Source organism: Pituophis catenifer, unplaced genomic scaffold (assembly GCF_029215685.1).
Source record: "Pituophis catenifer annectens isolate HBS135680 unplaced genomic scaffold, rPitCat1.0.hap2 SCAF_5, whole genome shotgun sequence".
Classification (NCBI taxonomy): domain Eukaryota; kingdom Metazoa; phylum Chordata; class Lepidosauria; order Squamata; family Colubridae; genus Pituophis; species Pituophis catenifer.
Genome location: NW_027256885.1, coordinates 66521726 through 66535113, shown reverse-complemented (window position 1 = coordinate 66535113; position 13388 = coordinate 66521726).

Genomic DNA, 13388 nt, shown 5'->3' with positions numbered 1-13388 from the left:
TCCACCAGTCCGGCAGCTGCGGGGAGACGCCGAAGCCGCTCTCCCTGCTCGTAAAACTGCAGCGCAGCCGCCTCCGTCTCCTCCCGGCCATCGCGTCCTGGAAAGCTGCCAGCTCTCAAAAAAGACAACGTCCGATTGGTGGGAAGCTCCCCTCGCCAGACATGGGGCAAAATTAGCTGGTCCGGCCCCCGAAAACCCCCAAAAGCCGGGGAATCTCCCCCAGGTATCGCCGCCGCTCAGCTGGGAGCGGCCATCTTGGACATGCGCAAGTTGGAGGACATTTGACCAAACTGAAAGGTCTGAGAACAGAATTGAGAGAAAGAGGCCATAACATTGAAGATATTCAAATGAACAGCATCATCATTAACTCTTTGAATTATGAATGGAAAGATGCTGTTACAAAAATTAACCAAGTCCCAATTGCTCAACACACAGTGGACAATGTCTGTAGACTTTTAATTGAAGAAGAGGCATTCATGTTGGCCACGCCACACTTGAGAGGACCACCAGCATCAAGAGCTCCAGCTAGACGCCCCTTCCGAGGAAGGACCTACGCTCCAAGGATGCCAAGATGCTACACCTGCGATCGTGTGGGACATGCCACCCGGGATTGTCCCCAACGAGTTCCAGCTCCTGTCACATACCAGCCCAGAGGAACAGATTCCAGAGGCAGAGGCAGAGGCGGAAGACAAGGTCGTCGTGGTCCCCGGCGTGATCCACAAACTCCACTCGCCACATTGGCTTTAACCAATGATCCACAACCTCAACCAGAGTACGACAGACGACTCCTGTGGACTTTGGACAGTGGTGCAGCATTGCATGTTACCTACAGAAAGGAACTTTTCACAGAGATGCACGAGCCTGAACCAGAACTACGTGAACTTTATTCTTTTTCCAATCATCCTTGTCAGGTCAAAGGAAAAGGAACTGTTTATGTTGAAGAGCTCGATGCATTCATTCCTGATGTTTATTACATACCAACAGCAACCAGTAACTTGCTTAGTCAGAGTCACCTGTCTAGAATGTTAAAATTCCAGGTTCACCACCTTGAAAATGCAAGTTACATAGTTAAAGATGGAGATATTGTTGCTGGAACCATATTAATTGGTGGTGTTTATTATTTAAAGCCAAAGCCTAAACCGCAAACACAGGCAAGTATACAAACTCCAAAAAGGGAGAAGACAGGCCCAGAGAGAGATGCTCCAGAGAGAGATCCTGTTGCTACCCCTAAGGCTCCTAAAGCCAACAAAAAGAGAGTTGGTAAACAGGTTGCTCAGAGCAAGCCTGAGGTTCCGCATAAAAATGTTAATGTTGAGAATTCACTAACTGGTAAACCTTTGCATTCTAGGTGTATCCGCAAATGGCATAGAAGATTGGGGCATGCCGGTTTCCGTGTTCTTAGGAAGATGCCGGAGTTCGCAAAAGGTTTGGATCTAAAGGGGTGTAAGGTGTTTTTGGATTGTGCTGTATGCAAAAAGGCCAAATCCAAAGCAGCAGCCATTCCCAAACACGCTACACGCCTGTCAACACGCATTTTTGATTTGGTTCACATTGACATAGTTGGTCCTTTCCCGCCATCATTTGGTGGTAGAAAATATTTTCTAACAATTGTTGATAATTACTCTAGATATGGATATGTATATCCTATGAAAGAAAAATCAGAGACCTTTCAGATCTTTAAAGACTTTGCAGCCCTTGTTTCTACCCAACACCAAGTTCGCATCGCCAGAATCCAGAGTGATCGTGGTGCCGAGTTCATGTCTCAGCGTTTCCAGGACTGGATGCGTAAGAATGGAATTATTCATCAGACTTCGGCCCCTTACACACCGGCTCACAATGGAGTCGTAGAACGAAGACAAGGGGTCCTGCAAACCATGATGCGTTGTCTCCTAGAAGACGCCAACCTTGATATGATATACTGGGGTGAAGCTATAAAATATGCAAATTACATTGTCAACCGTACTTGGAGCAGTGTAACAAATCAGACTCCTTTCTTCATGTTGTATGGCTACAAGCCTGATCTTAAAAACATCCATATTTTTGGTTCATATGCTACGGTGAACATTCCCTTAGCTCAAAGAAGAAAAGGAAGTCCAACAGCAAAGAGACTGAGATTTATGGGTATTGATGATAACTCAAAAAGGAGCAGATTTATTGACTCTAAACATGCAATTGTGATTTCCCAATCTGCTAATTTTGAGGAAGATATTGACTGGTCCAGGATTCATTCCAATGATCCTGGAGTTTATTTTCCTAGAGATGATACTGCTGATGCCACACAGATTGATGATCAAGATTCCACTGGTTCTTCTCAACCCAATGTTCCATCTTCGCAAGCCGCGGATGCTGACGCTAGCGACGAAAGTGAGGACGAGGACGAAGCAGAAGAAGACTGGACTGTTGTTCCGAGACGTTCCAAGAGGGACACAAAAGGAATCCCTCCACAACAATATTCTTGGCAACTGACAAAAGCACCCTTGCCTTTGATTTGCAATGTTACACTTCCATCTGATAATTTCACGCAAATCAAGCAGCTCCCTGATTCAGAGCAAGACAAATGGTATGAAGCAATGCAGGTTGAAATGGACAGTCTAAAGAAACTTAAAGTGTTTACACCTGCAAAACCTCCAGCAAACAAAAAGGTCATTGGCACTCGATGAGTCTACAGAATCAAAAAGAAACCAAATGGTGAGTCACTATACAAGGCCAGACTTGTAGCTCAGGGTTTTGCTCAACGTTATCCTGAGGACTACACAAATACTTACTCACCGACAGTCAGAACTGAGAGTGTAAAAATTGCTTTAGCAACTGCAACTATCCTTGGTTTAGAAGTTTTCCAGTTTGATGTTGACACGGCTTATCTACATGCAGACCTAGACGAAGAGATCTACATGAAAAGTCCTCCAGGATTCCGACAGCAAGAAGGGGATACCTGGTTCCTAAACAAAAGTTTTTATGATCTGAAACAATCTGGTTTAATGTGGTATTTATGTCTTACTGACAAACTAAATTCAATGGGCTTTATTAAGTCCGAAACTGATGAGTGCATGTTCACAGAAAGATCTAAATATGCATATGAGATAGTTCTTGTTTATGTTGATGATATTGTTTATATTGGTCCAAATAAGCAAATGAGTGAAATTTTTGCCAAAGCTTTGCAGAGATACTTCACATTGAAATCATTGGGTCATATTAGCAATTATTTAGGTGTTCAGATTGAAAAGACACAGAAGGGGTTTAGTCTTTCACAAGAGGATAAAATTGAACAAGTTTTGCATCATTGCAACATGAAAGATGCTAACACAACAAAGACACCCATGCAAACAGATTTTCATAACTTGACACAAGAAGCAAGTCCTGAGTTCGAGGATCAAACACTTTATCGTTCAGTCATTGGGTCACTATTGTACATTAGTAGTTGGACCAGACCCGACATTGCACTTAGTGTTAATCTCTTATCTCGACACGTAGGTAAGGCAAAACAATTTCATTGGACATGTATTAAGAAATTATTGAGATACCTAAAGTACACTAAACACTTGAAGTTATTGTTAGAACCAACACATACTGATTATGCAGAATTAAGTTGTTATGCAGATTCTGATTGGGCAAGTGATAAGAAATCATGTAAAAGTACTTCAGGTTATATGATGTTCTTAAATGGATGTCCTGTTTATTGGCAAGTACGTAAGCAGAATTTTGTTTCTTGTTCATCTACTGAAGCTGAATATGCTTGTGTTTCAGATGCATGTAATTCTCTAACTTGGTTTGATGCTTTAGTCACAGATATCTGGACACACCCGATCTGACCAATCACCGTGATGGAAGACAATGAATCGGTGGTTTATATTTCTGAATCTCATTTTACAGGTTCTAGGTCCAGACACATTGACATCCGTTATCAAAACATAAAACATTTAGTGAAGAAAGGTTTTGTCAAAATGCAATATGTATCTACACATGATCAAATTGCTGATATGCTCAACAAACCACTTCCAGCAGCTCAACACGAGTATCTGCGTAAGAAGATGTGCCTTATTTGATGATGTACTGATATTCGCTCAACTGGCAAAAGAAGGGGAATGTCACTGCGTTATTTTATTTGCCAGCTGAGCTAATCATTTCTGGACTGTCTCACTTTCCGTAGCTTGCCAACTTCTTATCAGTAAGCTACGTGCTTCCGCATTCTTTCACATTCCTTCACACACTCCTTCCTTTGTTCTCTTGCCAGAGGTCCGGCTGGACCGGCAGGAGACCTCGTTTGCCAAAATGTAGCAATTATCTTTCTTAGTTAGTGAGGTGTTTTATTTTCTTTATAACAAATAAATGAGTTTTATTAGAGAACTTTTCTTCGCGTTTCTTTTCAGAATATTGCAAACTTGGAGAGGCCACGATCCATCTCCTCTAATCAGGGTGATTGTCCCAGAGCCAAAAATGGGATTAATCAATCAGGGACAGGGACAGATGAGAACATGTGGCTTCTGGATTCAGGAGCCACTAATCATACAACACACAACTCCAATCTATTCACCTCCCTTGTAGAGACAGACTTCAAGATCAGAATGGCTAACCAGAGCACAGCCAAGGTCATAGGGAGAGGGAATGTACATATACCAGGGGTTGGGAAAATAGAGGGGGTACTGTACATACCAGAAATACCCCACAATGTCTTAGCCATCGCAAAGCTCACAACAGACACAGACACAGAGGTAACATTCAAGGAAGGCAGGGTACAGATACTCAACCAAGGAAAAAGGGTTGGCAAGGTAACCACACATGATGGATTACCGTACTTTACACCCAGTGAGAACAGTGAGGGAAGTATAAACACAAGCATCACCCATGACCAGGGGGAAGACACTGAAACTAGAGGGGGACCCCAGGAGGAAACAAACACTGTGTCACCAGGCAAAAACAAGGTATCCGTGGGAAAACCCATCCACGACAATTGTGCCCACCTCCTTCACAGAAGGCTAGGACATATCAGTTTCCCGGTTGTAGAAAAAATGCTAGGATGTACAGAGGGTTTGAAAGTAAAGGACTGCAAAAATTATTTGGAGTGTTCAGTGTGTAAATCTTCAAAAATTAAGGTCAAAGCGAGGCCCAAAAGGTCAGAGCGCACAACTGACCACCCATTTCAGCTAGTACACATGGATTTAGTGGGACCACTGAGACCTTCCATTGGACACAGGAAAATGTTTTTCCTTACCATAGTAGACGACTACAGCAGGTATGGCTATGTGTACTCTCTCAAGCATAAAAATGAGACATTCCAAAGGTTCAAAGACTTTTATAAAAGGGTGGAACTACAACATGGGGCGAAAATCAAACAGATAATGACTGACTGGGGCACAGAATTCATGGCCAAGGACTTTGCAAAATGGTTAAGGGAGAGGGGCATATTGCATTTTAGCTCCACCCCTTTTTCCCCATTCCAGAATGGGGTCTCAGAACGAAAAAATGGACTACTCCAAACAATGATGAGGTGTGTTTTGGAGGACGCTGGAATGAACCAATCATTCTGGTCAGAGGCACTACACTATTCAAATTACACACTAAACAGGTTGTGGTCAAGCTCAATCAATAAAACCCCATATGAACTAATGTACAATAGAAAACCCAACCTAGCCCACCTACACGTATTTGGTGCCCCAGCTGACGTCCACATTCCCCGACAGCTAAGGAAGAAGGGAGAAAAGGTGTCAAAAAGACTAAGGTTTGTGGGCTATGAGCCTGGGACAAAGGGATTCAGATTTGTGGACTGCAATAACAAATTCATTGTATCCAGGTCTGTGGAATTCCATGAGCACTTGAATTGGTCAAAGCTCCACTGCAATGACATTTTCCTTGGCAGAGACATGCAACCACATAACCAAAGCGACAAAGAACTGACCACCAGGGGGCCAGAGGAAACTGAAACAGACAGACCCAAACACCAAGAACTGAAAGCCGAGGAATGGAAAGAAGGACACCCCACACTGAACCTAGATAACCTCACCGAAAAAGAAGCCGAATGCCTGCATGAAGCAGATACGCCTCCAGACAGACCAACTAGATCCAGTAGGAACAAGTTACCAAAGAGACTAGAGGACTATGTTATGTCCATACACACAGAGCATTTCACACCCAGTTCCTACGAAGAGATACTCGGCCTCCCCCAGGAAGAGAGGAAAAGGTGGAAACAAGCCATGGAAAAGGAGATGGAGAGCCTCCGAGACCTACAGGTATACTTGCCAGCTCAAGCACCTGAGAACAAAAAGCCAATTGGGACCAAGTGGGTGTTCAATGTCAAAACACTCGAAGACAACAAAACACTCTACAAAGCGAGGTTGGTCGCACAAGGCTTCGCCCAAAGGTACCCGGAAGACTACACGGACACCTACTCCCCCACAATCAGGGCTGAGAGTGTCAAGAGCGCCCTAGTAATTGCCACCATCCTAGGGCTGGAAGTATTCCAATTCGACGTGCAAACCACATATCTACACGCAGAATTGGATAAGGAAATCTATGTTAAGGCCCCACCAGGATACAACGATGGAAAGGACAACACATGGCTCCTGAACAAAAGTTTATATGGACTCAAACAGTCTGGCAAGAGGTGGTACGACTGTCTAGCCAAAGCTCTCAACACCATGGGCTTCAAAGCCACCTCTGCAGACAAATGTTTTTTCACAAAGAGAGAGGGAGGAGCATTCAAAGGTGTTCTTGTGTATGTGGATGATATATTGTACATAGGGAAGCAAAGGACCAAATGCGATAAATTTGCCACCAAGTTAGGAAATCATTTCTCTCTGAAGTCACTAGGGAAGATAGACAAGTACCTAGGGATGCAAGTGATTAAAACTGACAAGGGCTTCCGGATCTCACAAAGAGAGAAAATCATGGAACTGTTATCCAAATGCAACATGTCAGGGGCAAAACCCTGCGAGACACCCATGCAACCGGACTTCATAAGGAGCATGTACAATGAAGCTGAACCCTTCGTTGACAACAAGCTGTACAGGTCAACAATAGGCTCGCTACTCTACATCGCCAACTGGACGAGGCCTGACATCGCTCTGGCCGTCAATCTACTGTCCAGACATGTGAGCAAGCCCACTGACCTGCACTGGGATGCCATAAAAAGACTGCTCAGGTACCTGAAACACAGTGCCAACGCCCAGCTGTGCCTCAAACCAGACCTGTCTGAGAAACCCAAGTTAACCTGCTATGCAGACGCTGACTGGGCCGGGGATGCCAAAAGCAGAAAAAGCACTTCTGGGTACATAGTCTTCTTAAACAATTGCCCTATACATTGGTATACGGGAAAACAGAAGCTGGTGGCCACTTCTACCACCGAAGCTGAATTCGTCTGTTTATCAAAAGCCGCAAATAACCTAGTGTGGTTTGATGATTTACTTACTGACATCTGGGCCGAACCAACATACCCCATAGTCATACATGAAGACAACAAGGCAGCTATAGAAATATCAAAAGCAGATGCCGTGGGACAGAGATCAAGGCACATAGACATAAAATATAAACACGTTAGGCAATTCTCAGAAATGGGGTTTATTAAAGCCATATACTGTGACACTGAACAACAAACAGCAGACATACTTACAAAGCCACTACCTCAAAAGCAACACACATATCTCACATCAAAAATATGTGTATATATGTAGATCATGTGTTTTATGTACCTAACATGTATGTTCACAGATATCATATGTCTGCCGTTAATTAGACATTTAGAGGGGGATTTGTCAGGGTAAATGTCTAATTCTCCCAGGCAGGGGCTGGCACCTCCCCATATCCCATCATACCCCCTTACCTCAGACTCCTCCCCTGGTGTATAAAAGGGTCCTACTCGTGGGCATCCAGCTGTTCCAGATGTGTGCCTGCAAAGACAAGACAGAGGTCAGTGACCTTTACCCTGAATTGGGCCTAGGAGGACTCCAGGCCTAGAATAAAGAATCAATGAAGAGATACCATTGTCTCCTGTGAGTTATTGGGTTAGATCCATCCAGCATTAACAATGGCTGATACCGGAAGGCTTATTGATAACCTGGCGAGATAAGAGAATCAAAATTGAGAACTTGAGAGATGCACGAGACTTTTATGAGCTTAATTTTAAGGTGAATGACTTGGAGGCCGAGGGGGAATCGGAGAGTGAAAGCCCAGAAGACCTACAGGAGGATGAAGACTCCAAGGAATGAGCAGATGTGAAGGGGAGAAAGATAGAGAGGGGAGGAGCTGGAGGAAGGAAAGAACCCCTTGCTCTGAGGGAAACCCAACAGACTAGAAAGAAAACAGAGGGCAAGTAATAAGTAAGTAGTAAGGAAGATGGTAAAGGGAGAAGTGGGGGTATCTTTATTTTCAGCCAATATTAATGGTTTAAATAACCCATGTAAGAGAAAGAGAGTGTTCAACCGGTTGGCCAAAGCAAACTATGATGTGATATGCTTACAGGAGGTTCATGTAAAGGGAAACCAGAAAGCGATACTGGAGAATAAAAGATTGGGAAATCTGTATGTTACCTTGGCGGATCAGAAAAAGAAGGGAGTGGCGATATATGTAAAAGGACACTTAGAATCTAAATTAATTTATGCAGGAAAAAAGGGTAGAGTCCTGATGGTAGAGGTAACAATGGACCAAAGGAAATGTTTGTTGGTTGGAATCTATGCCCCAAATGGAAACTAAGTAAACTTTTATGGGGAATTATATCAGAAGTTATTTAAAAAAAAGTTTAACATTTTTATTGAGTTATAAGGTAAAATAAGATACAAAATATGAAAGTAAATAGGGAAACAGTGGGGAGGAAGGAGGGGAATAAAAGTGAGGAAGGATTAGGAAAAAGAAAAGGAAGCATTGACTTCCGACCCTCTCTGTTGCAGTAAAATAAGGCATTAACATCAAACCACAACTTTTTGTTTTTTCATAATAATATAAACTAGCCATTTCTATAAGGATCTATCAGTCTAATCCAGGGCTGTCAAATTTCTGGTTTCATCTTTATCTTCATTTTCAAATTTTTTTGTATTCAAATATGAATCATACTCCAAATTTTTTTCCTTTATCACATGTCCACCATAGATGATAAAAAGTCCCTTCTTTACTTTTACACTTCCAACATTCATTTGACATACCTTTATACATCTTAGATAATTTATCTGGTGTTAAATTTATTTTTAATCCAGCAACCTCTCCATATTCCTCTAATTTCTCTACGAGTCTCGGGCCTGATTCTAATGGTTCCTCTAAAATGAAGACTAAATCATCAGCGAATGCTTATAATTTATACTTTTCTCTTTTGATTTCCATTCCTTTGATTTGCACATCTTGCCTGATATTTCTAGTTAGTACTTCCAGTGTTAAGATAAATAACAATGGAGATAATGGACAGCCTTGCCTTGTACCTTTTTGTATTGAAAAATTTTCAGTTACCTCACCATTCACAATCACTTTGGCTTTCTGATTTGTATATATTGCCTTGAACATATTTATAAATTTTTCTCCAAAATCCATGTCTTACTTGGTATAACATGAATTTCCAGTTCACATTCTCAAACGCCTTTTGGGCATCTAGAAACAACAGTGCCAATTGCTTTTCACTATGTCAGAGGTTCTCAACCTGGGGGTCGCGACCCCTTTGGGGGTCGAACGGCCATTTCCCAGGGGTCGCCAAAGCCCTCTCTCGCCCCCCCCCCACGCCTTCACTCACCCTCACCCTCTGCCTCTGCTGGATCGCCCGGTCGCCGTTCGCTTACCCCGCCCACTCCCAATCTATTGCTGCCTCCGGAGTCTCAGCTGATGGCTAGAGGAAAAAAAAACTGTTTAAATTCTTGCCGCGGGGCTTCAAAGAGCTAGCTGCAAAGAGGTAAATTCCTGGAGCAGATTTTTTCCCCTCTACCTATGCTGAAAAAGCGAAATTGAAAGTAAGCAGGCTGCAACGTGACAAAATGAGGCAGAGAGATTTCTTTTTCTTTTTCCTCACCAAAAAAGGTAAGTGCAAAACTGCAAACAATGGGAAATTTAGGGCAAAAGAGGAGGTTCAAGATTTTAAAACACAAAAGAAAAAAAGCACTATTTAACTAGGGAATTGTAATAATTGAGATACTATTAATTGGTTAAGTTGTGGTTTGGAGGAATATATGGGGGAAATTATTTGGTTTATTATTATTGGTAAATATAATTAATTGATGTGTAAGAAATTGGATTGCATGGAAATAATTGGAATATTCATGTTCATATTGATTAATATACTGTTGGAAGAAACATCCTTCTGGGTTCTGCTCCAAGTGGGGAAACAGACACTGGAAACATGGAGACTGCTTGGAAAGATGGTTTAATGGTGGACAGGATCACAAGCTTGAGTTCCTGAACAGAAAAAGGGGAGATACAGTAAATCCTCGGGTTTTTATGCTCTCTCTGGCTCTGCATTTCTTGGGGCCCCGAAAGAGTATCCTGATTGGTTGTCAGACTCCCAGGGGATGGGGGCCTTGCTGGCTGATGGTCACATGTGCTTCCCAGGTCACATGTGGTGAGTTTCTGCTGCTATTGTGTAGAGGGCTAATCCTATCTTTGGCAATTCCTACTATGGCTCTGCCTGAAGGAGGCAGATCTTTGTTATGTAGAATAGACTGGCCCAGGCCTTAATGGCCCATTGACAAAGGGTGGGGGGCAGGAAGGTGGGAGCTGCTTTGTCTGTAAAATATGCTTCTCATATTTCTTATCCAGGGAAATATAATATTCTGCCTTTTTCATATTTCCTAAAATATTTCACTCTTCCAGGAAAGGGGTGGGTGCTAACTTCCTACAATACAAAAAAGATAGTTATATAACTAATTGATTTATATTAAAATGTTGAATTTGTATTAAACAACTGTATTACATAATTAACCAATGTGAGGATAGATATAAAAATAGATGACAATGTGAAGGGGTATAGTATAGAATAGAAGGGAAAAATTGAATTTGATTAAGATTAGAGATGAGGATGAAGGGTAATATTGGTTTTTTTAAAAAAATAGATGAGGAATAAATATGGTAAAAAGGATATATAGAAATTGTAAATTTAATTGAAATGACTAAATACTGTGTTGGAAGAAATATCCTTCTGGGTTCTGCTCCAAGTGGGGAAAAAGACACTGGAAACATGGAGACTGCTTGGAAAGATGTTTAATGGTGGACAGGATCACATGGCTTGATGGGGCCCATTGTGTTAGTTTCTGTTGCTATTGTGTTGCAAATGTCCTTTGACAAAGGATTGACTTTCTGCCTCTGGCCCATTAACAAAGGGTGGGGGGCAGGAAGGTGGGAGCTGATTTGTCTGTAAAATATGCTTCTCCATTTCTCATCCAGGGAAATATAATATTCTGCTTTTTTAATATTTCCCAAAATATTTCATTCTTCTAAGAAAGAGGTGGGTGCTAACCTCCTACAACTGTTTAAATTTGTGAACCGGCCAAATACTCTGTTCAAAGAAAATACGTTGTATATTTGTATGTGTGTTTCTAATTATTGCTATTTATTGCTATTTGTTCTCTTTTATTCTTTAAAGTTTAACAATTCATTCTTTATCTTAATATCTTTATATTTGTTTGGGGTTGGCTTTCTTCCCTTTCATCTTTTTTATTGTACAGCAATCTTTCTCCTCAAACCTACCACCTCTGTCTTTTCTTTCTTTCTTACTTTCTCTTCCCCCCTCTTCTTCTTCTCCCTACTTCCTCTTTCTTTCTCCTTCTCCTCCTCTCTTCCTCCCTCTCTTACTCTAAAATTCCTACTCTAATTTCCCTTCCCTTCCTTCATCCCTCTCTATTGCTGTATCCTTTTATGCATATGGACTACTCAGAGGGCTGAAAAAGTTATTTTTGACTGGTCCTCGCACTTTTGACCAGTCCTCGAACTTACGACTGTCCTCACAATTTACGTTTTTGCCCTATCTTGTCACCATGGTGAAGAGAAGCAGTTGTGAAATGAGTGACATGGTTGTTAAGAATGCTGCACAGGCATAAATGTGAGGATGGTCATAAGTGTGAGGACCAGTCAAAAGTGTGAGGACCTGTCAGAAATGACTTTTTTTAGCCCTCTGAGTAGTCCCTGTACACATAGCCATGGCCACCCGGTCACATGACCTCCAAGCCACGCCCACAAAATAAGCCACACCCACAGAACCGGTAGTAAAAAAATTTAGAACCCACCCCTGGTTGGGGGTCACCACAACATGAGGAACTGTATTAAAGGGTCGCGGCATTAGGAAGGTTGAGAACCACTGCACTATGTGCTTCATAGTATTCCAATGTGTCTAATATTACTCTCATATTATTTCTTATCTGCCTTTTGGGTAGGAAGCCATTTTGGTCAGGGTGTATGAACTTCTTCAAAAATCTCTTCAGTCTTTCTGCTACTATTGAGGCGAATATTTTATAGTCGGCATTTAATAGGGATATGGGTCTGTAGTTCTTAATTTGTGTAGAATCTGAATCCTCTTTTGGTATCAAAGTAATGTTAGCTTCCACACATGATGGTGGTATCTTCACTTCAGATAAAACTGCATTGTATACCTCTAATAATGATTGGCCCAAAGTATCTTATTTTTGCATATTTTTTTTATTTTATAAACAAACAAACATAATAATCAATTCTTCAGTGTATCATCTAGGTACATCTTTTGTGACTTCTTCTTACTCCTCCGATCTTCTTAGTATTTTCCATTCATTTGTTATAACATTCTCCCCACATTGTTCATTTATTTATAACATTCTCCTCATATTTCTTGCTTACTATTAATACATTTATCTATCTTCACTCTCCCCTTTCTTCTTCCATTGCTTCATTACAACATTACCCTATATATATCTCTTCTCTAACCAATGGTAAAATTGTCCCCACATCTTAAAATATTCCGATTCCTCTCTTTCTTTAATTATCAAAGTCAATTTATTCATTTCTGCACAATCTAATATTTTTTAATTACTTCCCCCTCTGAAGGGATTTTCTCTGCTTTCCATCTTTGCACAAATACTATCCTCGCTGTAAATTTTCTTTATTGATTTTCTCTGGTAGAATACCCAATAGGAACAGCTCAGGTTTTGATTCTATATGTTGTTGTAGCTTTTCTTCTAACCATGTTTTAATTCTAGTCCAATAATTTCTCGCTTCTGGACATGTCCACCACATATGATAACGCGATCCTGGTATCTGATGACATTTCCAACATTTAGCTGATTTACCTTTAAACATTTTTGCCAATTTTTCAGGTGGCATATGCCACCTATAAAACATTTTATATTGGTTCTCTTTATATGCTGTGGGCATTGTTAATTTGTAATTCCTTTCCCATAGCTGTTGCCATTTATCTAGCTCAATTGAATATCCAAAATTTGCCCAGGCTATCATTGTTTCTG